General features: G+C 51.7%; 1 long non-coding RNA gene across 2 annotated transcripts in view; it reads right to left on the bottom strand.

Annotated features, from left to right (window-relative positions):
• Window positions 1-2,049: 2,049 nt before the first annotated feature.
• Window positions 2,050-25,234, bottom strand: part of LOC109284835 (uncharacterized) — an 87,858-nt gene continuing 64,673 nt past the window's right edge. For both annotated transcript variants that reach the window (XR_002092436.2, XR_002092435.2), the window contains exon 3: window positions 2,050-3,449. This is a non-coding gene — a long non-coding RNA (uncharacterized LOC109284835). The remainder of the gene's footprint in view (window positions 3,450-25,234) is intronic.

Below are 25,234 nucleotides of genomic sequence, written 5' to 3'. Positions count from 1 at the left end.
CCTCCGGGCTCTCACCCCGTCCCCATCGCACCTTACTCCTACTAACAGAGGTGGGGCGAGCAGATAGACCTGGTGCTCCTGGATGAGAAAAGACCCCCGTGGCCACCCACAAAACACTGGAGCTGAACTACTCCAGTATCATAGCCTCCCTAGCAGAAACCCAACATGCATTTGTCCATCCCAGCCCTGAGGTACACCAAGGGTTTTACGTGCAGTCACACAGAGGACCATCAAGCGGGTGCACGTGGGTGATGGGGGAAGCTCAACTTCAAGCCAGTAGACCCACGTGTCAGGTGGTTTTCAATGGAAACAGCTGGGTGTGGGGCCTATCGGTCAGATTCAGCCTGCCGTTACACCTCTGCTGCTCCATTTGGGGCATCCTAGGAGCGTGCAAGCGAAGGGCGGCTTTGGCTCGGCAAAGATGAACGTGGGAGGGAGGCGCAGCACGTGCACAACGTGTCTGCATCGTGCAGAAACTGGTGCAATTTGCTACGCAGGCAGGAGGAAGGGGTTGCCGCTTGCATAGATGTCACAGACTTTAGGGCTGGAAGGGATCGCGCGAGATCATTGGGTCCAGAACCAGCCAGCAGGACGGTGCCAAAAACTTGGCACCTGCCTCTTAGTCTCTCCTCCCACCGATCCCTCTATTCATTTTCCCCATTAAATGACTTATGCCGGTATCTCCCCCATGCAGAATTGCCGTGCATCCTCATTTCCACTAGCACGAAGGTTGGCCTAGGACATAACAGTGCAATTCCCTGCCGCCCGGGAGCCGTTTCTACACAGCCTGCATCATTAGCTCCACCGCCGTCAGAACAGACGGGATTAGGACCCGGGGCTGAGTTGTCTCCCTATAAACACTTTAGGTGTATTTTTAGCAAGAGAAAAGTGCGATGAATCCCCAGCGAGCAGCCGCAACAGGACTCGGAGCAATCATGGAAATCCAAGTTTGACTTGGAGGGGAAACCTGTAATTTGCCTGAAGGCTGTTCCTACTCATTGTGGCTGCCGGGGGCAATCGGCCGAGCGCTGCTTTGCTCTTCATGGCTGGAAGGTGCAGAAATAACCGGGAGAACAATTCAGAGGAGCTCGATGCCTGCAGGATTGCTCCTGCCATTTTATTAGAGGTCTCTCTCCATGCATCTCGAGGCCCTTGTTGCATGTTTTCTGTAGAAATGTTTCCCGAGTACCGTGCTACACCATGGAGTTATTTCAGGAGATGGGACATTTTCACACCAAGGGTCTAATTCGCCTTTTGCTTAGAGACAATTTCCACCAAATTATTGTTGCTTCTCTCTCTGGAAGTAAGGGGAGAGAGCCAAGCCCTGCATTAGACTTGCCTTTAAACACCAGTGGCCGTAAGGAAGATGATATATCCCTTCGGGGCTGGACTCGAGGTCCCTTCCAGCCTAATGTCTATGAAAACCTAACATCTATGAAATGTATTAATTCTGCCACGCTGCCAAGAGGAGACCAGGGCATCACTTGGCACGTTCAGGTCTGTAAGGCCAATGCAGAACTGGGTTGCTGAATTTTAGGGACCACGCACGAAGCCGGCTCCCTTTCACCTGTTAGCAACTCTCAAACACCGTTGTTACAAAACCAAATCTGCTCGCACCGCCGTCCAATTTAGGGTTTCATCCCACTCTTGAATTTTAGTTCAGGGGCAAAAACAGGTCTTAAAAAAAAACCAAAAAAAAAAATCCTTTTGAGTCATGCCTGATCAATGGTTTCAAATAAAAGAAAAAAGATGGGTGAATTTGGGACCGGGTATCTGAAAGTTTTAATTGCATATTCAAGAGGACAAAGAAACTAAATCAAAGGCATGCAGGGAGCCGAACAAAGTTAAACCATTAAAATGGGTGCCCAAGCCCCAATATCAACCTTTGAGAAGAAACATCGTGGTTGTACACTGCAAATACCCTTATACGAGGCTTTGCTTCTCTTTATTCTACTTTGTCTTTGGTCACAATATAGTCTACGTTTAAAAAGAACTGAAGAAGGCACAAGATCTCAAACCATTTTTAAAAAAGAATATGTAAAACCTTCATCATTTAGGATCTCCCTTTTATTGTATACGTACATGGTAACTCCTTGCCATTTGCATGGACACTATAGGGTAGGAAACACATGTAGAGCTGGAGGAAAAAAACAGGCACTTGAAGGGGGGGAGTTAAAATTGTAATGGCCATTAGGGGTGCTTAAAGTCACAGGTAAGAGATGGGACAGGGAAACCTGTTTTGGCCCAGCCAGGCTGGTACATATGCAGTTGTGCTTGGTACATATGCAGTTTTGCTTGGTTTGGGCCAAGGTTGTCCAAGCACAGCCTTTATAGTCAGCCTCACGCACTGCAGGGCCTCAGCGTGGAGGTCTCTGAGTTAAGGCAGATGGAAAAGACCAGGCACGAATAAGGCAGAAAATGTATTTATTAAGAAGTGTTTCTGTGGGTGAAGCCATCACTGTCACCTTGATGTCCCTGCAGCTGTGGTTGTGGGTCCAAGGTGTTGCTTCACCGGGCCACACGCCGAGCTTCATATATTCTCCAAATGGAGCAGCACCTATAGAAACACGGTGGATCCTCCTGGGATCGATGGCCTCTCCTGGGCTTGAAGCACCGGAGCATCTGGGACCTCCCACAGCTGCTCACCTCGCAGCATCAGACTCGCGAGACCACATCACCAAACTGTTCGAACCCCGGTGTGATCCTCGTGGCGCTCTGCTCCGAAAAAAAGAGAAGAACGAAAAACCGCGTGGCTTTGCTTTTATTATTCCCACTGCAAAAGGCTGCAGCGTGTGAGCAACATGCTTTCCTTGCCTGGTCAAACCATCCACGCTTCCAGGACTGAGACCCGAAGACGTAAGAAAAAATTCCAGCGCTGCCTCCGTGGAAACAGGAAAACACTTGGCCCTTTAGAGAGCAGGATAATAATAATAATAATTAAAAAAAAAATTAAAAAAAAAAAAATCAAGCTACTGCATGACCCCAAACCACTAAGCTATTTGCCCTGAAGCATCCGGCCTGAAAGTCACCCGGCCAAGAGGAGAATTTCCAAGTCTAAAGGCCCATCAGCGAGTGCCTCCGGGGCGGCTAATTCAGTCCCATTAAGGCCCACGTGGGAATCCACAGAGTGAAGAAGTCAGAGCCAGGACACAACAGAGGAAAGGAAAAATCCCTGGCAAAGCAGGGACGTGAATCACAGTCACGACCCCGTGGAACAAGACTTCCCATGGCAGGAGCAGGCAGCAAGATCGCCTCGCGGCCTCAAATCCACTTCGATTTCTGGAGGAGCTCCTTTCCCTGCAGCTCCCGTGTCCTCATCGGTCTTGCTCAGCCCTCCGAAGGCCTGCCCAGCATGCCAGGCACGGCCCGTGCCCCCGCGGCCGCTCTGGGTCTCCCGTTTCCATCCCAGGTCCATATCCTCGGAGCAGGCTGTTCCCGCATCATGGCACCTGCAGAGAAAAACAAGGTGTTAACACCGGTCATTGAACCATTAATTGCACCAAAGGAAAAGCCGCTTCTTTTGAGTACTAAGCTGAACCTCAGCTGCAGCTCAGAGACCAGCACAAAGCGTGGCATTGGAGAGAGCAGCAGAAGTCCCTGCAAAGTTTGGGACCCAATGCTGCAAGGGTTGTGTGCAAGTTGGGCTGAATTCAGAGGCGGTCAAGTGCTCTCAGCACCTCTAATGGGAGGCTCAGCACCTTGCAAATGGAGCCCTGGGTAAGTCCCAAGCAAAGTCCAGGAGTCACCCCCCTCGCCAAACCCTCCTCTCCCTGGAAGGAGGTAGCGGGTACCTTTGGACACCAAGTCGTGCTAATCCGAGCTGGTCAGAGTGACCAGTCGCGGAGGAGCGAGTGGCGGAGCTGGCACAGGGCATGAGGAGGTTTGGAGAGCTGCCAGGTGACAGCTTAGGGAGAAAAACCTGGTGCTTTTGAGGCTGGAAGCTCTTTGCACCAGGGACCGTCACTATTCAAAGGCACAGAGCCAAGCGCGCAACGGGCCCAAAAGAACGGTTACAACGAACAGCAAGAATCAATCTGAACATCCCCAAACTGCACTGGTTGGGCTCCATGTGCTTCCTTTCCCTCCACGCCGCCCTTTGGCCTTGCTCATGAAGACCACCAGCTTTTCTGGGACGCAACTGCGTCTTCCAATACATGTGCACAGCCGGCCACGATCCTCCCCAGAAACCGTAGGCCTTGTTGCAATGCAAGCAAACACCAATGCAGCACCAGACGGCCGGTTCTGGGGACTCAGCCCATCAGGAGCAGCCGTGCAAGGTTTCCCACACCCCATGCAGGCAACGCGCCCCATCCTGGCCACACGTGGGTCAGCCCTTTGCATCCCTCCAGCGGAGGTGACATCATTAAGGGACCCACCAGCAAAGACGGACTTCTCCGCGCTAGGAACCGACTAGCTCATTTCAAGCAGGCTGCCAAACAGCTGGAGGTCGGTGATGACTTACGGTCCCATGCTGAGCCAGCCAACACAAGGGGCTATAAGTCAAAAGACCAGAGAGGAGAGCGAGCTGAAATCGTCCATGAAGAAAGCAATGGTACTTGGCTCGAGAGAGCGAGCAGAGAAATGACAGCTGTTCCTAGCCGCGGCCTCCATCCTTGTCTTCACGTGAGATTAAGGCACCAATTCTGTCATCTGAACCTCTGCTGAACAGAGCGGATCTGGACTGAGCGTGCTGGAGGGTTAGCGAATGCCTCGCGCAGCTGGGAGCCGGCGACAGGAAGAAATCAAAATGCCATTTCTACATGACAAACGGCCGTGACGGGACACACAGGAGGATGGAGCATTTCATGCTAGTTTTCAGTATTTATGTTGATTATATATATATGTCATACACATAGATGTGAACATGCACACACACACAAGCAGACATAGACATATATAAACAGAGAGATCTTTTCCTACAAGAAACTCCAAGCAATGCACAGGTTCCTGATTAAGCATCCCTAAAAAAGCCCCTGGGAAAGCTGGTGATCTCCATATTCTGCAAAGGGAGGAACTGAGGCACAGTCAGGATAAAGGCAAAAACAAGTCTCAGCAGACTCAGCTCCACGTTAGGGAATAACACCTCTGTGGCCAGGGCCCAGGTGTCCCGACTGATCGCCCTATACCCTCAAGAGTGGAGAAACCTGCCTGTCTTGCACCAAAGCTAATTTTCACTGATGCAAAATTGCATTTCCATTGTCTGTATCCTCAGCTAAGACTGGGAGGATCCTACAGCTGCCGGGGGGGTTGGCTTTGGTTTCTCAAAGCTGCCGTGGGTGTTGAGCGAGGAGAAGGAGAACAGCGAGGTGGCAAGCGCTGGGCAGCACAGAAAGGAGCCCTCCCCATTGCAAAAAGGCTCTCCTCCGCGGATGGGAGCAAAAGCAGCATTTTGGAGACTAACTTGCTGAAGGCATCCGACCTTCATGCAGGACACACCCAACCTCCATTTGGCTTTTGGAGGCTTTTTCCTTGCTTCGGGGGAATCCGATTGTTCTCCTGTTCTGGTTTTGTGACAATAAAATTAAATCAATCAGAGCGTTTGATCACGAGCAGATACCCTAATGAGTACACCCTGCGCGGCTTCCCTGTTCTGCTCCGATGCCAGCCGGCAGCGTAGGGAAGGAGAGGAAGAGGTCTACTGTCACGACTCATCCGTTCAGATCTCTGCTCACTTTCTGCCTGCATCCTGGTCCCCCGATACATCAGCAATGTCGAACTGTAAGTAGACAGGAGGTGGTTTGCCCACAAAAGTTGCCTGCACATAGGGCACGGGAGTCTGGGGGTGAGGACAAAAAGAGCACAGCTCCCAGGCGTCTGCAAAACCCCCCGTGCAGGAGTCTCCCCAGCTCTTGCAAATGTGCTAAAAAATAAAACCCTTTAAGAGCTTCCAGATGTTCTGCTGATGTTGTGGCGTTACCCAGCTCGACCCCCCCAGGGCCCATACGCAGCCTCCCGACTGCCTGGATGAAATAGCAGCAGCCAAGGAGAGCGGCAGGGGGGAGTGGAAGAGGTCAAAATCCCTTCTCCTCCTTTTCCCCGGACCTCAGCCTGTTAACCCCCGCGCTGCTGGGCAACATGTGCAGCGCGGTCAGAAAGCCGTGCCCCCTCTCCTGCCCACCTGCAGCTCCGAGCACATCCTCATCGTGCATGTGTGCAGCGAGGCCTGTGCGGCAGAGCTCCCGAACGATGCAAGTCGAGGAAGAAGAGCTGCTGCCTTGAATACTGGGCCCTGCCGGCGTATCGGGCTGCATCTGCCTGGGCTCTCTCTGAAACCAGGTCCACAAGGGAACAGAACAAGTGACAGGGCCTATTAGCCCAGCTAAGGAGCACAAATGCAATTAAAGAGGCAGCTCAGCCGCAGCAGTGCAGTGTGCTGGTGAGCGCTGCAGCAGCAAGCGTGCCATCCATGTGCAAGCAGCATGGAGGGTGGAGTGGATGCCGGAGTCGTGTGCACGGCAGGCCTGGGCTCTGCCCTCGATGTTATCCGAGCCTCTCAGACCCATCCTACGCCCTTGCATTAAACACGACTGGCAGCGGAGCGCGACCGAGACAGGAATAACAGATCGGACCGGACTAGCACAGGATACAACAGATATCAGGATCGAGATGCCTCGGCAGAGAGGGATGGATTGCGGATAACGCCAACCCCTGCAATGACAAACCCGAAACGCATGGCAGGTGTCACCGCAAGGACCAAATCTGGAAGATGCTGTGTGCTGTTTGCATTTAACACACACCTTCTTCCACTGCCAGATCAAATCGCCCTCAAGCAGCTCAGAAGGCAGTTTTGGTCGTAATACCCTGCCCTCTCCTATCGGAAAAGAGAGCAGAGCAAACTGCATCCACATTAGGATCGGGGCACCAGAAATGGACCTTTCTGAGCGCTGGTTTTGCAGACAGACACACACACACGCTCGGGCACACCGGGCTGGGGCTTCTTTACTCAAGGTGGGACAAGGTAAAACGCACTTCTTTTGAAGTCTACCCCCCTGAAGCTGGGTGCACAGTTGGCAGCAATCAGACCTCCATAAAACACTGATATCGCAGCTATGTGCGCAGGCTCTGATGTGTTATCTCCCCCTCGCGGGGCGTGGCGGGGGTCACCGCGTGCGGTGCACTTGAAAAACACATTGCCGCAGGGGATCAAAGGGACTTCCTGCTGTGCCTGGCATGAGTTCCCGAACGGGGCGCTCCCACAGAGGAACACCTGGGCTTTTATCATCGTGCCCGGTGGGGCTGCAGATCCACGCAAGTCGTGCAGGGCTGCAAAGCGTTGCATGCGAGTCCCAGCTGCAGAGGCACAAGTTCCTGGAAAAGCCATGACAGATCGAGAGGGTAACTGCAGGATATCGCTTATCTTAGGTGCCTCATCATGGCTAGTGTATTTATCTCCCTCCATGACACTCAGATGAGAGAGAGAAGTGCTACAATCCCCATGGTACAGATAGCCCTTTTGGGCCTCTCTTTCCTGGCCAAGGGATGGCACAAAGTCAGCAGCATGGCACGGAAAATGAGCCCAAACTTCTCATGCCCTAGGCAGCATTGTAGCTGCTGGAGCATCCTACCTCCTCAATCGCCGAGATGATCCCTCGGAGCGTCGGGGACCACCACCCTGGATGCGATGGGAGAGGTGTCCATCATGCTTCACTTATGGGACTTAGGGCTGTCTGCAGGAGGCATCTCGCTAAGCAGGAGATGCCACTATCCAGCATCTCAACCATGTCACATCAACCTCTGCCGGGCTCCAGCAGGCAAAGAAGGGTTGAGAGCATGAATGCTAATGGTGAACGCTGCAGGGGCTGGAGCTGCCTAGCGCTAAGCCTGATCCAGAGACTGAGCCCCATCCTTGAGAGGGGCCAGCAACCCACAGGGCTTGATGGGTTGCCATTCCTCTCCTTGCATGGTCAGAGCAGGAGACCTGGCCAAGTACCAGTCAGGACAGCTCCCGTCTATTAGCTAGAAAATCCTCCTAGGGTTGCAAGCTACAAAATCCTCCTAAGGTTGCAAGCTAGAAAATCCTCCTAAGCTTGCAAGCAAGAAAATCCTCCTAAGGTTGCAAGGGGAGATGTTTCATAGTAATTTCCCTTTTTCATAGATGCTAGGGTCAGAAGGGACCTCAATAGATCATCGAGTCCGACCCCCGATGATGTTATTCTTCACCAGTGCCCCCAAAAGCTGCAGGATATCCTGGGGCTACTGCAGCCCTGCCCTTTGCTCCTCCTAAGGAGAGGGATCCTTAGCCACACAAGTGTCCAGAAGCCGTGGGGAGGGTAAAGACCCAGGAGCAAAGCCAGGCATTGCCTACTCCTCCGCATGGAGGAACCGAAGACCTGCATCCTTCCCGTAGCAGAAGGCCGAGCAATTTGCCTGCGAGGGCCACCCAGGCAGTGAGTCAACGGGGCCTCGAGGCTCCTCTTGGCTGAAAGCCCTTTCTGCTGCAACGACTACACCACACAGCCTCCCTGGGGACGTGGGGGAGTGAGAAGAAAGAGTCCTGGGTCTCTAGAGCTCCGGGTAGCTGGACGGCGCACAAGGGCACCGGCTGCAGATGAGCGTTTCCAGGACAGGACAAAGCCTGGGTCCAGAACAAACAGAAGGGAGGCAATAATCATCTAACAACAATAATGATAATAGGATGTGCATTTAGATTTGTTTGCTCAAGATCTTGTTTCCTGCCATCCCCGCCCCCCCGTCCTCGCTGCTTCCCCCAATGCATCTTTCCAAGCACCGGCCAGACTTTTGGCGACTTCCAGCGTTTTTCATTCAGAACAATTTCCGAGGACAGGAATACGTCGTGGCCAGGGGCATGCATGGGCAGCAACAAACAAAACAAAACAGGAAAGCAAACCAACAGGCAAGGGAGCCTCAGGGCTTCAGCAGGTCCTCGCCGGCTCCGAAATGCCTCCTAACCACCCCTTACCTAGCAGGTCTTGCATCCACACACCTGACCTGACCCCTGCATCGCACTGGGAAACTCCTTGCCTCTGAAATGCTGAACTACAACAATGCAACTAAAGGGTCAGCTCCTAATGCGACTTGTAAAACAAAAGGTCCTAGAGCCACCATTGACAAACGGGACCCTTTTGTGCCAGGGGCTGTACCTATATGCAACAAGACACAAGCCAAATGAGACAGAAGAACAGAAGTCCTGAGAGATTAAGTGACTGGACCAGGGATGCACAGGCGGCGGAGCCTGTGCATTTGCCCCGAAAACCACGAGTCCCCATCCAAAGCATTTACCCCAAAAACCATTCTCCTGCTCCTGAGTCAACAGCAAGGAATAACATCTCCGGTGCTGGAAGGGGGGTGAGAAAGCACCACCCTCAGTCTTTGCTCTAGCTGAAGACCTGCCTCGCAGGCCCATTTAGGGGAAGAATTGAACCCATGACACCACCTCATCACCTACCCCTCAGCTTGAGAAACTGCCTGGTTTTCTGCCGTGGTGCAGACTTTCTGGGGGTTGAGGGACACGGGCACTATCCCGGGGAGGAAAGAGGGGACAGGGCTATTTTTGATTCATTGCTGATTCAGGCTGAGGGAGGTACAAGAGGAGATGGCTGCTTCTTCCTATGACAGACACTGGTGCACTGCGAGTCCTAAAATGATTCATAGCCTTGGGAAGGACATGCTCCATCCTGAACACGCATAACGACCGGAGCGCTCTTCAGCAAGACAAGGATCAGGTTGTAAAATAAAATCAGCAAGGCCAGGGAATTTCAAACCATAAATCCTCGCCTGTCAGTGCACTATATCCTCCTCTGCTCGGGCCAGTCTAGCTAGCTGCAGCCTCTGGAGAGATGGTTTCACAGTCTAGCAGACCACCCTGTTGGACACGAGTACGTCCTCCTCGCCGGCCTGGGAACGGCCATACCAGATCGGAGTACAGATGCCTGATTGCAGCTGGGTGGAGGATGGGGCGGCCGAAGAGAGGATGCATCCCTTCAGCTTCATGCTCCTTCAGCGCTCATGCAGCACTCCTCTTCTCTGTTGCTCCTGGTCTCCTCAATCCTGTACGCAGCAGTGCTACGATCGGCGACCCATCAAGGGTTCATCCTGCCCTCGACAGCGGACGGCATCACATGCCCCAGAGGAAAGTATAAACCCAAGAGGAAAGGATGAACTTTTTGATCGTAAGGATGCTCAAGCATTGGAACAAGCTACCTAGGGAGGTGGTGGGATCCCCACTCGCTCCTGGACATATTCAAAAGCAGATTATTGGCTGGGGTGGTTTAGTCAGAGCCTTGAGCAGGGGCCAGACTACATCACTCATGAGGTCCCTTCCAGCCCTACTTTCCTATGAACCCCCATCATGGCATGTGCCAGGGTTTGTCCTTGGTGAAAAGTTACCTAGAGTTATAACTTGAGTGTTGCCCCCAACTTGAGTCCCAGCCACAAATGAAAGCCCTTCGCGGTGTGTCGATGCCCCTTGCTAAAATTGCTCAGCCTCTCAGGGGCAATACGCTAAGATTTGCACAACCCATCGGGCTGCCCGCCTACCCACTGCAATAGGGGAAAAGGCTAGCAACACCCATGGGCCTCCAATGCTCTGCACACCCTGAAAGGACAAGCCAGTTCGCCCATCGCTCCGTGGGGAAGATGTCACAGGACTTCAGCCATGCCAAGGTTATTTCACAGGCTGGCCATGCTTGCTTGAGCTAGGCTAACTAATGAACAAGTGCAAATTTTAGGTCAAAAATCAAATATGCACACCCTCGTTAACTCAGCCTCTCTTTTTAATAACATGCCGCACCTCAAGCAGTGCAATGACCGTGCAAGAACAGAGAGGTGATCGTGCAAAGCCGTCCACGCGGGATATCTGGGTGGGAGCGCGCTATGGCTATCTCCTCTCCATCTCTCCCCAGGACCCACTCCCTCTCCACGGCTGGGTGGGTGGGCAGTTGCGTGGTCTGGGTTCACTTCCTACACAAAGCGACTACCTGAGTGTGACACGCACGCCCCTTCCCAGATCTTTGCACTATTAAGTCAAAGGGGGATCTGTGGGTGCAGGGTTGTGCAGAAAACCTCATTTTGATCGTCAGGCTGGACTAAGGCCTGGTGAATAGCAACTCCACGTTGTAGTAACACGACTTTCGCATCCACACCGGGTGGCATAGCCTAGTGCCATCTTGTGGCCACTCGACATCTCCGGTGGGGAGTCGAAGGTTGGAGACGCACAAACACGTGCAGCCTTTAAAGCTTCTCCAAGCACAACCAAGAAACTACTGCGCTGCTGCTATAAGGAGCCTATAAAAGCACCTGCCAGACTTTGCTTCTCTATGAACGTTTCTATGTGAAAGGATCCTCCTTGCAAAACCCGTCCTGCCCATGAGCAACATGCTACCCATGAGCCAAGGTGCGCTGAGATAATCTAGCCACATACTCAAGAAAACAGGGGTACCAAAAATAACCAGGCTCCCTGTGTTGCAATAGTCTACCTTTTGCACGGCGTTGCCGTCCAAACAAATAGTCACCGCTTACCAACTTGAGCGTTGGCTAGATGAAAGCCCTGCCAGCAGCAGAGCGCCGCAGAATAGATGTCATTAAAGCTCTTTAAGCTATGCAAGTGTTTTGTTCCCATGCCGCCCTTGCTGGTAATGCGTTAATAAGTAACCGTGTCCCAGACAGGTGCTGTCAGCTTCCCTTTAGGAACGCTTGTTCTGTGGAAAGGTGAGTCACTTCCCTTGGATGGTGCAAACTCCCATGAGTCATGGCAAAAAGGTCCCTTTCGCCAAACATACTTGTATTTTCAAGTCATCACCTAATATTACACCCATGCATCCCAACGGGGTCATGCACTGGATTGATGCCACACCTGGTAGTTCAAAGAAGGGGTGCCTATAACTTATCTGGATAGGAAGCTGGACCGTCTGACGACGTCCTGAAGAATGAGCAGAGCACAGCAATACAGACCTCCTTTCCTTCATCCTGGCAATGCAATTAAAAAATAGCTAAAGCCAATAGTTCAGAAATGGGCCCGGCCAGTTGCACAACCCAGTTGGACCCCCAAATTGCCCACTAAGAGACACTTTGCTTTAATGTTAAAAGCCTCTAAAAAGGGACTGCAAATCTCCCCATCCCTGAATCATTTCCTGGTCTCGTGTCAAGGGACGGGGCAGGGACCAACCACTCAAGCTGAGGACCGACTGGGTTGGCATGCAAAGCCTGCCATCCTACAGCATTTCTCCGGGGGGCCCGTGGTTCGATTCTGACCACGGTTTGGGGGAAAAAGGGAAAAAATAAATCACTGCCATTCAATGGGGTTCCTCTTGCCTGCCCAAGGTAAGTAGAGAGTTTGGGATTAGTTTCTAGGGGGAGACGGGCACTCACAGCACAGAAGACATCAAGCCGACAGACCTCCCTTCCTGGCAGGATCAACGGAGAGGTGGTGGACTGGGGCTTGGGACAGGTTTGCAGGGCTGCTGAATAAAAACACCCTATCTTTCTCTCTCTCCATCTATGGTCCCTGCAGGGTCACCCAGGACTGTGGTGGTGGAGTCTGCACACGGGGAAATCCCCGTGGGTTTGATTGTGCCATCGGGATGCTCTCGCAAACCTGCCCGACTCGGCTAGGGGCTCTGGTTGTAGCTGTGGGGGTATTTCCAAGGGTGCAAATCCTTCTAGGGTATGGGGGGGGATCTCAGATATCCACCTCCCAAAAAGCAGCCTCACAGCTGGTCACCCGGATGTGAGTCAAGCTGCTTCAGGCAGGACCTGAAGCCATCCCCGGGATGCCCCGTGGGACAGCGAAACCGAGGGCGTGCACGTCAGGCTTGTGGAATGCCTCCCGGCTTGATTATTAAACCAAGCCCGAAGTTCCCGGTGCTGCTGCCCAGAGCAAAGACCCGCATGCTGCGTCCCAGGGAGATCCTGCCCCAGGGCAGCTCTGCACAGCTTGCTCTCAGCTCATGTCTGCACAGCAAAAGGAGGAAGGTCTGATCGGCACCTGTGCATCGGAGACACGACGACACGAGTTTTAGCAACGCTGTCTGTGCGTGCTCGAGTTGCCAGCGCCACTTTGCTGTCATTGCCATCCATAGTATGGCAGCTAGATGAAAGCTAAGGCAGGGATCGCTGCAATCCCGTCCTGCTTTTCATGCTGAAGCCATACATCGTGTTCCTAAGGCACCTGAATATAACCAGCAATGCCACTGTGCACTGCAATGCACCCTGTTTTGCTGGCACGGTTAGCCAGATGAAAGCCCAAAGAAATAACCCCGAAAGACTTGGAAGGAGGGGTTTTTCACTAGGAGAAAAGGAGGTGGCACTGTCAGGAAGATGGGAGTGCAAAGGTAAACCCTGTTCTCCCAGGGATTCACACTCATGTGTCTTGGCCATCGCTGCTGCGGTCACTTGACCACAACAGAATGGACCAAAGCGTGTGCCGTTCCTCACGTACGGCCCTTGGACTATGTGCATGCCACCGACTCAGCCTGAAAGTCAGTGCGCTCTCTGTCAAAGTGGTGGGTGTGTGCACATGTTCCTGGAATAAGAGCACAGAGAAAAAATAATGCTGGAGACGTGACTATTGAAATCCCCTCTGCTTCCAAGGAAAGGATCATCACTGCCCTGCGCACTCTGCGGACAGGCACTTCCCAACCTGGCTACGGCTGTCGATAGCTTGGCTCTTCCCTATGCCTCGGTCACCATCCAGGTGGACAATAAAAACTCAGAAAGAGTGCACAAAGCTCCAACCTAGAGTTAAAGTCATGGAGCAAAGCTCAGATAACGAGGAATGCATCAGCGTCAAGTGAATGCCCCCATCTGGGACGAACCCTTTCGCCACCAGCAGCCCCTGGGAAGTCCCCAGTGTTGGAGCTCGGTGCTTTTCTTGGCATCCTTCCTCCCACCTATTTCACAATCAAAAAAATCAGCCGCTCGGCTCCTGAAAGCAGAGCAGAAAAATGTTTCCCTTGCTCCCATGACTTCCTCTTCCTGCTTTCTGTGTTGTATGTTAACAGAGGGCTTCAGCTGACGAACCCAACCAGGGTCTGGGTGATTCAGACCCCGTCTGTCTCACGTTCTCCACTTCCAGCTAAACAGGGAGTGAAGCAATGCATCAGACCCAGTGGCTCGCTGCAGCTGGTGTCTATTGGAGAACCGCAGGAAGCACTTGAGCACTTCTAAATCTAGGCAGTGAGATCCCAGTGTCCCACCCCAACCCACCACAACCTAAATCCTGCTTTATTAGGGCCAGACTCATTCACCCCGAACCCCAGGATGGTCAGGAATCCCATATAAAACTGTAGCAAAACTCTTCCCTCCGATGGTCAACAATGACAAGCCACCTCCTAGGAGATCTCTGCATATTCTGGAAGGATTTACACCCTTGGAGACACACCAGCCGAGACTGCAAAGCAAAACAGTGGATGGATATATCCAAAGCCTCGGATAGAGGAATAGGAGCGACAATGATGCATGCCCAGCAGCCAGCTGTGCAAGCAGCTGCACGTCATTGCATTTCAGCTTCCTCACCTGGGTCCAAGCAGGATCGAATTATCCCACCCTGAGAATCAGAGAGAAAGTGATGGGATGGATCTCAAATTCCCCAGCAAGCGACTGAACGTTGTGGAGGAAACATCTAAAATGCAACCGCGTTATCTGCAATGTCCTCCATGGGCACAGGGGGCACGGGATGCTCACAGTGCCCGCCAGGATGGCCCGGGGACCCTCGAATTTAGTTCTGCTCAGCCACGTGAGGGCTTTCCTTTGGCCTAGATCATGTTAAGCACATGTGGGGTTTTTCAGGTCAAAGTCTGCACCTGCTGAGGCTGGGCAGCTCAGTAAGGTGCAGTGCTGATCGCGTACGGCATGCAAAATACCAAAGGACTGGAGTACAGCAATAATAACCCGCAATGTCCAGGTCACAGTCTGAGCTCTGGCCTGTTGTCGGTGCCTTGGGAGTAGGTATTCTTCACGTCCTGTCCTAAACGGCCATCAAAGCACTGTGCTAACATAGCAGCTCCGTGCCATCCAATAAACGGCAAAATTTCAGGACTGGACGAGGTGCTCCTGTCCCTCTTTCATGGGCTCAACTCCTGGGTGTAAGCAGCTCTGAGGAGTCCACAAAGCAACTATGCTTGAAGAAAGCTCAGTCCTGCTTGACCTGAATTATTAATAGGTTCAGAGATATTAAAGGCCAGCAGGATCATCAAATCATAGCAAATTCAGGTTGAAGGGACCTCAGGAGGTCACATCTAGTCCAACCCCCTGCTCCAAGCAGGACCAGCCCCAACTCCATCATCCCAGCCATGTTTTTGTCTACCCGGGTCTTCAACACCTCCAAGGATGGAGAGTCCACCACCTCTCTGGGGAGCCCGGTCCAGTGCTTTACTATAGTGAGAACATTTTCCCAATATCCAACTATTAGGAGTATCTAGTCTGGTCTCCTTAATAACCCAAGCCAGAGATTTCATGCATCCTTTTAGAAAACCGTTCCCATGCCTGAATTCAGCGCTCAGGAGAGAAGAGCCGACTATCCCCGGCTGATGCAGACAGGTGTCGTCCCGACTCTCCCTCGCCCCACCATGCCACCAATGCTCCTCAGTTGTGAGTAGACACAGCCCCGGTAGCCAAATCATGGGCCTAATCCCAGGTGATGCTGACCCCCATCTAATCAGTGCAAAAACAGCCTCCCCGCTCCCAGGCGCGAAGGGACGTCGAAGGTGCTCGGAGCACCGCGACGCTTTGCGGCCATGCTGAGATGGAACAAATTCGCCCGCTGGTAAGAAGAAAGCTGTTTCCAACGCCTGTGTTCGATTGCTGGCTTGGGAAGGAGATAAAACATAGCAAAACCCCTTCCACGCACCATGCTTTTCTGGCAGATGGGTGGGGAGCGGGGCAAGAAACAGAGAAACCTCAGCCTGCAAAACCACTGCGCAGCTCCGAGTTGATTTCTGTCCCGAGGGGATTACCAAACCTAAGCGGTGTTTTTTCCTGTTCTGACCCTAAGCTGATTAATTTCTCCCCAGTCGTCTTTTTTTTCTTTTTTGGACAAAATGCGGTTATCAAATGCAGGCAAGACGTAGCATGTGGGACAAGGGAGGGGCAGGGAGCGGGAACGACCAGCCCCCGAGTAAAAGGTGCACCTTTTACTGAGCAACAGAGCAACGTCGGCCTGCACCCCGATTCCTCCACGTGTCTTTCCATGCACCATTTTGGCTCCCAGACCAGTAACACTTTGCATGTGGCATGTGGTTAAGTGTGTAACCTTCAGCCTAGGCTCCAGGGCTCGTACTGGAGCGAGTGGGATTCCTAGGATGAAGCCTGTTGTCTCAAACGCTGCTCCCTTAGTGCTATAAAAGAAACTTGCTTGTACCAGGAACAAAACACGTCCATGGGACCGCATCCAAGGTCAGCCAACAACACTCATCCAGGCAGCATCTAACCACCAGGACCACAAGCCTTCCTGGTTCAAGTGAGGGACACTCATCGTCCAGCTGCTTTCACTAACAGAGGCACGTGGTATGGCATTAAAAGCACATGCAAGTTTTCACCTCTCATGGGACAGAGATGGAGAAAGGCAGAGGAGAGATTGTAGTCACGTCGCTCACGCCTCGCTGGGCGATGCTTGCGTGCGCAGTATAACAAGCGCTGGCGACTGGGCAAGCCTTCGGGGTCAGACGGGAAGACGTGCCTCATCTCCTCCCTCTGCCTGAGCTGCATCTTATAATCACAGAAACAGCCCCGAGTGCAGCCAAGGAGAGCCGCTGCAAGAGGGGGATGCAGAAGGAGGTTGTTATCCTCAGTGCAAAGAAGTCATTAGAGTATCACAGACAATGAGGGTGGAAGGGAGCTCAGGAGGTCACGTCTAGTCCGACCTCCTGCTCCAATGAGCATCATCCCCAACTCCATCGTCCCAGCCAAGGCTTTGTTTGTCTAGTCGGGTCTTCAAAACCTCCAAGGATGGAGAGTCCACCACCTCTCTGGGTCACCTGCTCCAGTGCTTCACCACCCTCCTGGTGAGAAAGATTTTCCTAATGTCCAACTTAACCCTCCCTTGCTGCAACTGGAGCCCATTGCTCCTTCTGTCGTCTGCCACCGCTGAGACCAGCCCAGCTCCATCCTCTTTGCAATCCCCTTAAGGGCTGCTTTCAAATCCTCCCTGCAGACTAAATAAGCCCAGTTCCCTCCACCTCTCCTGTAAGTCCTGTCCCCCAGCCACCAGACCAATATCACTGCCTTCCTCTGGACTCTCTCCAACTTGTCCACCTCCTTTCTATAGTGGGGGCCCGCAGCTGGACACAGGACTCCAGATGTGGCCTCCCCAGTGCCGAATAGAGCAGAATAATTACTTCCCAGTCAAGGGCATCTCGACAGACCTGGTACAGCAGTGCCATTTAGAGACCCCCGGACCTAGGGACCATTGCACTAAGCATCACAGACACCTACAGTGCAAGTGAAGTCAAAGGACCGCGGCACAGTCTGCCATAGGGTACAAGCAGCAGGCATACAGACTATTCCAGCATGGGCAGGAGGTCCCCTTCCCATCACACCATCCACAAGGATGGGACGGGGGAAATGATCTACACCCAGATCTACTCCATGGGTACCTCAAATGGGATGATTTTTCCCAAAAAAATGCTTTGTGTTTGCTGGACCGAATCAAAAGCTGCTTTCTTGCCAGTTCCAATGTCATGCGGGGAAGTGCTCTTATCCCTCCTCCTACAAATCAGGGTCAGTAGCACAGAAAGACTAATGGATTTGGTCAAGGTAATACAGAAAACCCAGGACAGAACTGAACCCCGGTCTTTGAAGTGTGCATGAGCGTGCACACGTGCACCCACCCCTCTCCTTCTCTGGATGCAGACAGAAGACAGAGTGCACAGCGCCCTATAAAGAGACTGGTGTGGGGAATTAGCAGAGCAAAACAGTTTAATTTTCACAAGGGACTCCAGCATTGGATTAAGAGGTAAAATGACCTCCCATCTTTCGAGAGACAGGCCCCCAGGTTGGGATTAGGGATTCATTGATGGGACCGGGTAGAGAAGCTTCTCTCCGTGCCCCCACCCTATATGGCCTTTGGAGAAAGAGGCAAACATAGGCTGTTCTTTGACCCAACTAAAATCAAGCCAACAATCGAGCATAAAAATATGCACAAAAAAAAGCCTGGAACATGGACATAATTGGGCTTTTTTTTTTTTTGCTTTCAAAATAGAACCAAAAAGCCCCCATTTTGCTTTACTAAGATTAAATAAAATTATTCTACATGGCAACAGAAAGGCCTATGCAATGCCACCTTGCCACCCCCAGCCCAACTGGGGGATGTCTGTATAAGAAGAACAAATAAACTCCCGTAAAAAAAAAAATCTTGGAGGTTTTGTTTTCTATTTTTTCCTCCTTCATGAATTATTTCAGGAGAAAAATATTTAACTTCTTCTATCATTCAACTGCTGGGACATTGCGCATGGAAATGTTGCAATGATGGATAAAGAGCTGGGTGTACTTGTACTGGGCATTAGTAAAACAAAAATAAAATCCCTGATAGTGTTGTACAATTAGTTTGGTTACATATTGGCCCAAATTGCTCTTTGCATTTCTCAGAGTGCTTTTTATCCCCAGTGCTTTGGAAGTATTAACCAATTCATTCCTGCTCCTGGGAGGCAGAGTCCACTGTTCCCATTTTACTGACGGAGAAATGGAGGCCGTCAGGTTAAGTGACTCAAAGCCACAAAGGGAATCCCATAGCAGATTTAGGACCAGGACTCGAGCATTACAAATCTGATCGGCGTGCCCAGAGCCCACTGCTTCCCTCTGCAGGGAAGCAGGGAAATGGTTTACGTGATGTGAGCTGGAAGGAAAACTTTTCAAGAGCTACGACCCAGCGAGCTTGTGGCTAGAGCCGACTCCAAAACAGCAACAGCCAGCACCGCATTTTCCCTGTGATGTTTTTCACGGAAATATTCAGTAAGATAAGTGTTCCCCCTTGAAGAAAAGTAGAGCTAGTCAAAAGCAAGGTAGAAAAACTATTTTCCCCTACAAAAATAATTAAAGTTTTGGAGAAAAAAAAAAAAAGTTAAAAAAGGCTTTAATTTTTTCAATGAAAACCATAAAAAGCTTGACAAAATCTGAAATGTAGATATGCATGGTGGAAAAGCCTCTCTTGTTTGTTTAAAAAAGCTGGGCAATGATATTTCCCTGATTTCTATGCACCGTTGCACTCAGGTGCACAAGCGAAACGGGACCACGTGCGACTGCACTTGAGATCCTTCGACCCAACAAGACTGTACATGACATTACACGGTACTGGGATTCTGGCCCCTGCTATTTTCCCCGTCAGAGATGGTAACCTCAGCCTGCTGGGTTTAAAAAGAAGGGGGAAAAAAGAATGGTCCAATTGTCCAAAAACATGACACTTTGCAATGATGCTATTCCGGGAATATGGAGCAATTCTTCCTACAATTTGTGCAGTGAAAGTTGTGGCAAATTCCTACAAGAGCTGCTGTTGCTTTCTGTAACGGCTCCGATAATCAGCCCTGGGACATAAGAGTTTGGGCTGTGAGGGCACTGGTTTCAGTCCAGCCTCAGCCCAGTCCAGTCTTACTGGTCATTAGCAACCGCCACTGGAAATTAGGTGAGTGGGTGCATCAAGACATTTCCTAGTGAAAGACGGACCAGATCCTAAAACTACCGACCTACAGTGCAACCACTTGCTTGCATCCTCAGGAAAGGGCTTGCAAAATGGACTTGAAGGGAGATGCTTCCTAGCGCTGGTCAGGGATTTTTCAAAGCTGCCGTTCACTGGAAAATGCCAAATGGTCGAAGCAAATGCTTTGCACAAATGGACCAGATTCAGTCTGCAAAAAAAGAAAATCTCCCGATGGGAAAAACTCCTCCGAGCAGAATTTCTGACCACAACCATGGAGACATCCCTCCCCCCAAATAGCTGGCAGAGACCCCAAGGAAAGGAAAGCCCCAAGGAGCAATCCCCAGCCTCAGGGCTAGGAAAGTCCAAGTTCCCGGGTTCCCTGAATAGCTTCAGGTGAGCCCAGGAGGCCACCTCTGCCTGGGTACCCAACCTGGCATGGGCCCGGGGTGGACTCCCCGGCCCACCCCATCACTGCGGGGAGACGAGCTTCTTCAAAAATGCCCTTGCCCCTATGCCCCCCAGCCCAGAGGCGTGGAAATCTCCCCCCTCCATGCAACGGCCGATGCCTTTTCACCACTTCCAGCATCGTAACTTTAATTTACAAGGTTAATTTTAACGCCCGCAGCCACACAAGTGTTCGGCTTTCTCTCGCGCGCATGCACACCCCATCGAGGTAATAATCTTTCCACTCCGCAGGCCCTCACGAAAGCAGAGTGACAGGCCGACGGTCTGCTATTTTATTTTTGTTTGCTTTAATCGAAAAAGAAAAGACCCGAAAAGAGAAAGCCCAGCACAGCTCCCCTCCTTCCCTGCCTCTCTCCCCACCCCTGGTTTCGTTTTCCAGGTGCCTTGATTTATTGATTGGCCAATTCCCATTTAATAGCTTGTCTCACGGCCTCAAATCAATGGTGTTCCTGGGGGAACGCTGCCCTCCCCGCCGCGGGCTCCGGGGCTGGGGCGACGGGAGATGGGAGGCCGTCTGTTCCCAGCAGCACCAAGCCCTGCTTTCCCTGCAAAACCCAGGTTTTGTTTTACTAGGAGCAGCAGCGCTGGCATGCACGGCCCCAGGACAGGCCTCCTCCTGCTCCCGCTATTCATTTGGAGCAAAACGGGTGAAAACTTCCCAGCCTGGACAAAACAACAATTATTAGGATTCAAAGGAGGTGTTTTTTTCCCCCTGTGTAGCAAGGGAAGAGATGTATGCCGCTGGTGAGCGCCAAAAAGAAATGCAAAACTCTGGAAATCCTGGTTCAGAGATGATACCTTTTATTAGATTAGACCAACTGAGAAATTGCAAAAAAATTATTTTTTTTCTGAAAGCTTTTGGGCGCACACGCCCCGTTCTCAGGCTCAGGGAAAACTAAAGATTGCAAAAAGTCCCCATAGGTAGAAAATAATAATCGTGGTTAGAGCCAAAGTCACCACAGCTCCATCCTTCTCCAGCGTGCCACAGCGCCAGCTTCCTCTTCCTCCACATCGGTAATGTCCCCTCCTGTTCGACCCCTTGGGACACGGCTGCTGCAACTCAATCCTGACCTATAGTCAAGCCTTCGGGCTGCACCGTGCACCTGTATCATCTTCCTGCCTTTTGCTCCATTCAGGTCTCATTAATTTCCACTCCCAGTTCACGGGAATGAGAACATTTCTTCCTGCCCTATGCTGGGCCAACACGATGCTGAGACACGGACATCCTGTGGGTCCAGAGCAGGAGGTCTCCTTCATGTCCCATGTGTCCCACTTCAAGATGACACGAGAGGCCAGTCAGGTGCAATAACCAGCCACCTCTGCAAGAGGAGACCGATGGAGGGATGTGCAGCTTGCTCCAAGAGGTCACGTCCCACCTGTAGCCTGCAGGAGTTATGAACAATGCAGACGGCGGCAATGCTCAAAGACGCTCCTCCAGACGCACAGAAACTATGCAGAATGCAGACTGACATCTCCATAGTTTCCCCTCTCTGGCTGGGTGGTTTCGACCACAAAACCACGCTCCACAGCTAAAAGCAGGAGGGACTGGGAAGCCGAAAGGAGCCGGCGGCCACAGCTAGCCACAGGCTGGCTTCACCCAAGTCAGCAGGGATTAGGTGCTTCCTTCCCAGAGACTGCTTTAGACTGAGTGGGGGGAAAATAATGATCGGGGTGAAAGGCCGGGGTGGGGGGACCCTAGCTTTCAATGGCCATGTCTCAGCTCTGCGTCTTGGAGAATGAAGCACCCTGCACCACCCAGAGCCATAGGACAAAATAGGGGACAAGCATCCACGCCTGATGAAGGGTGCCTGTGCCTGAAAACTTGCAAATAAAGACATTTTCTTTGCAAATATCGAGCTGGTCTAATAAAAGATATCACCTCTGCCACGGGTTTTGGGTCCATCCACGGTGAGACTCCAGAAGCAGGGCAAGAGACGGGTTGGACTCAGAGCTGATCTAAGCAAGAGACCTCCAAGCTAGACGGTCTGGAGACTGAGCACCATCCTCCCGGGATGTGCCTAGCCATCGACTCCGCTCTTTCCCCAGGTCTGGAAGGCCGACGATCACAGGGTCATCTAATCCAGCCCCTGAACGAATGCAATATTTGCTGTTCCTAAACTATCCCAGACGCATGCACATCCCACCTCTGCTTGAAAGCCTCCAGTGAAGGTGTCTCTACAACTTGCATCTTGTTTCACTGTCCGGTTGCTCTTAGTCAGATGGCTTTTTTTTTTGCAATTCAATCCAAGTCTGCGGTTTAAACCCATTGCCTCTTGTATTCTCCCTGCCACCGAGGGGAGGATATTTTTCTCCTTTTAGCCTAATTCACTTTGCCTCGGTTCCTCAAGACGCTCCCTCTCTTTAAAAAGCTCAGAGCACACCTGGGGCAGGTTTCAGGGCATGGCTCCCACTCGGAGGATTCCCAGCAGATGACATCTACATCTCATTAGCACTTAAAGGAAGAGATTTAATTAAACAAGATGACTAAATTAATTAAACAAGAAGACTACACTGAGCCAAGGACTGGAGGAGCCAACACCTTGAGTCAAAGGGACTGGTTTCCAAGTACAGCCAGGTTTTTTGCTTGGAGACAGGAAGAAAACAAGTGTAAATCTCTCCGCGAACAACTTTCACAGCTTCCAAAAGGAGGGCTATCAAACCAGACTGAATTATTTAGGTATCTGGCATGAAGCACATGGAGTTTGCTACGTTATTTGACTAGCAATGCAACCGAAATCCTCAGGCAAGCTTCTGCTCCCTTTCCCATGTATTAGATCTCCCGTGCTAGGGAGGAAACACCAACCAGATGAACTTACTCGGATGCAGAGTTTATTGATGCTGCTAGACACAGGCAGACCCTCCGGCAGGGTCTCCGGCTTCCAGAGCCGTCGTCATTTTATACACTGCTCTGTGCATGTCCTCTCACAGCATCTGATGAAGTGAGCTTGGGCTTATGGAAGTTTATGCTACATATCTCTGGGTCAGTTAGTCTGTAAGGTGCAAATCTACCCTGCCTTCTTCCAGAGAGCCTAACGTAGCTTGGGCTGCTGACTGTCCTCCGCTCCAGCCCTGGCGCAGGCAGAAGACAGAGTAGAGATGCACCTTATAGACTAACCAAATCAGGGATGCAGAAGCTCGTGTCATCAGGTGCTGTGAAAGGACATGCACAGAGCAGGCTATCCCCATGGACGAGGAAAGGGCCAGGGTCTATCCAATTAGCTCACGCGGGTGTTGTTCCCTACACACACGCGTGCATGCACACCTACCCCTCACCTCCTTCCCTCTCCGGAAAGTTCAATTTGCAATGATGGCAATTTGCTCAGCGCGGAGGTGTTGGGAGAAACCAGCAGTTACCAATATTCGCCAAGCCTTGTAACCTCCAAGGCATTCCCAGAAGCTGCGTTAAAAGCCTGGAGCGGAGAGCTAGTCCGTGATACGTAGTATATGCCTTAGTTTCTCAACCTGTGGTACGCATACCGCTGGGGGTACACGAGACACAGGCAGGGGGCACGCGGGTACCCCAACGCTCTCTCTCGCCCTCTTTTCCTCTCAAAACTATGACAAAAAATTTGGTGCACCGTGCATTCATATTCCCCAGTAATAATTTGGCGTGCCAAGCTTTGCACGGCACTGGGTTCAGCTCTCCTAGCTTTGGGCAACATCACTTCTAGCCCAGGTACATACTTGAGTTGTGCACCCCGGTGTAAAACGTGGCAACCCTACCCACACCAGGTCAGACATTTGTCATATCACGGCCTTATATATGCAGCCCGTCTTCCAACATATAGCACACATCAGTCTGTAAATATAAAATCCCCTGGAAAATTGAGTGTTGGGGTACTTATTAACATTTTCAGAAGTTAGGGGGTCCTTGCTACTTAAAAAGGTTGAGAAACACTGGTATATGCCATTTGATGCATGTCCCTTTGCTCTCTGGCCTCTGCCCAGTGATGTAAGAGACATGCAAGACACTGAAATCACTGGGCAAAGCTCCCCCTACCCCTCCTATTAAGAGCTCCCATCAGCGAAATGCATGCAGAAAAGCAAGTGGCATTAAAGGAACTTGTTAAGATGCATGGCCCACCCCACCTTCGCCCCCAAAGGATCGTGGACAAACAGTCCTGTGGTCAGGTCAGAACAATTCATCCCTATTGAAGAGGTTCCCCAGCCCCAAAGGGCCCAGGGACATGCAGCCAACAGATCGTCGGTACTAAAGCCATTCAGTTGGGGCCTCGGTTTGATTACAGCACATTTCAAACCAGAACCAGGTAACTCATCTGATCCTCTCCCAACACCAACGTTCAAGCCCCCTTCCCGACACGGCCCCCAGCCCATTCAAGAACAGGGTCTGATCAGATGCTCAGGAACCGGAGAGGTCCCTTTTCTAAGGACCAAATGACCACTATAAAGGGCTGGGAGTGACGCTCTGTAGCTTCTGCCCTTGCCAGAGGTCAAAACAAGAAAGCACGACTTTCCTTTCCACCCTTAAAAACCTGTGTGTGGTACCTCGCCCCCTTTGAAACCTAAGGCAGACCTTGAATGGGGTAAGGATGTCTCCCTGTGCATCCCATCCTCCCGCTGCCAGCACGCCCAGTGGTACCAGTAGGACCCAAAGGACATTTTCCCAGTGGGCCACACCAAGCCCCCTCCCTGCTCCCCCTGGAAGGTGCTGCAGCTTCCCCGGGGTTCCCCTGCAAGGCTGCAGACTTCCAGGGCTGCGGTTCCCTCCTCCCTTGCTTTGCTTGCCAGGTTTCCTCCCAGACAGAAGCTTTCCAGAGGCTTAACTTGCTGCGGCGTTGTGAAACGCTCCGTTTCCCAGTGACACCGTGTGACTCAGAGCAACGAGGCTCCCGAATGCTTTCCACCACAACACACCCAGCCTGGTCGGCAGCCTCGGACGGGGGCGGGAGTGCCGTGCCAGACAGCCTGCCAGCGCGAACGAGGCCGGGGTGGGATCAAGCACCAGGACATGCGAGGGCGCAAGCAATCCTGAGGACCGAGCGGGATTTGGAAATCACTGTCCTAAAAGGGATCTGGTTTGTATTTGCATGCATGCACGCACACACGCATGCACAGCTATTTCCATTAAAAACCTATTTTATGCAACAAATCTCAAGATGAATAAAGATAGAAAAAGACCTGAGGGCACCACGAAACGATGCCATTTGAAAAGGGAATGTATTT

This window comes from Alligator mississippiensis, chromosome 8 (assembly GCF_030867095.1).
Source record: "Alligator mississippiensis isolate rAllMis1 chromosome 8, rAllMis1, whole genome shotgun sequence".
In the NCBI taxonomy this organism is placed as follows: domain Eukaryota; kingdom Metazoa; phylum Chordata; order Crocodylia; family Alligatoridae; genus Alligator; species Alligator mississippiensis.
This window is presented reverse-complemented; position numbering and strand designations above follow the sequence as displayed.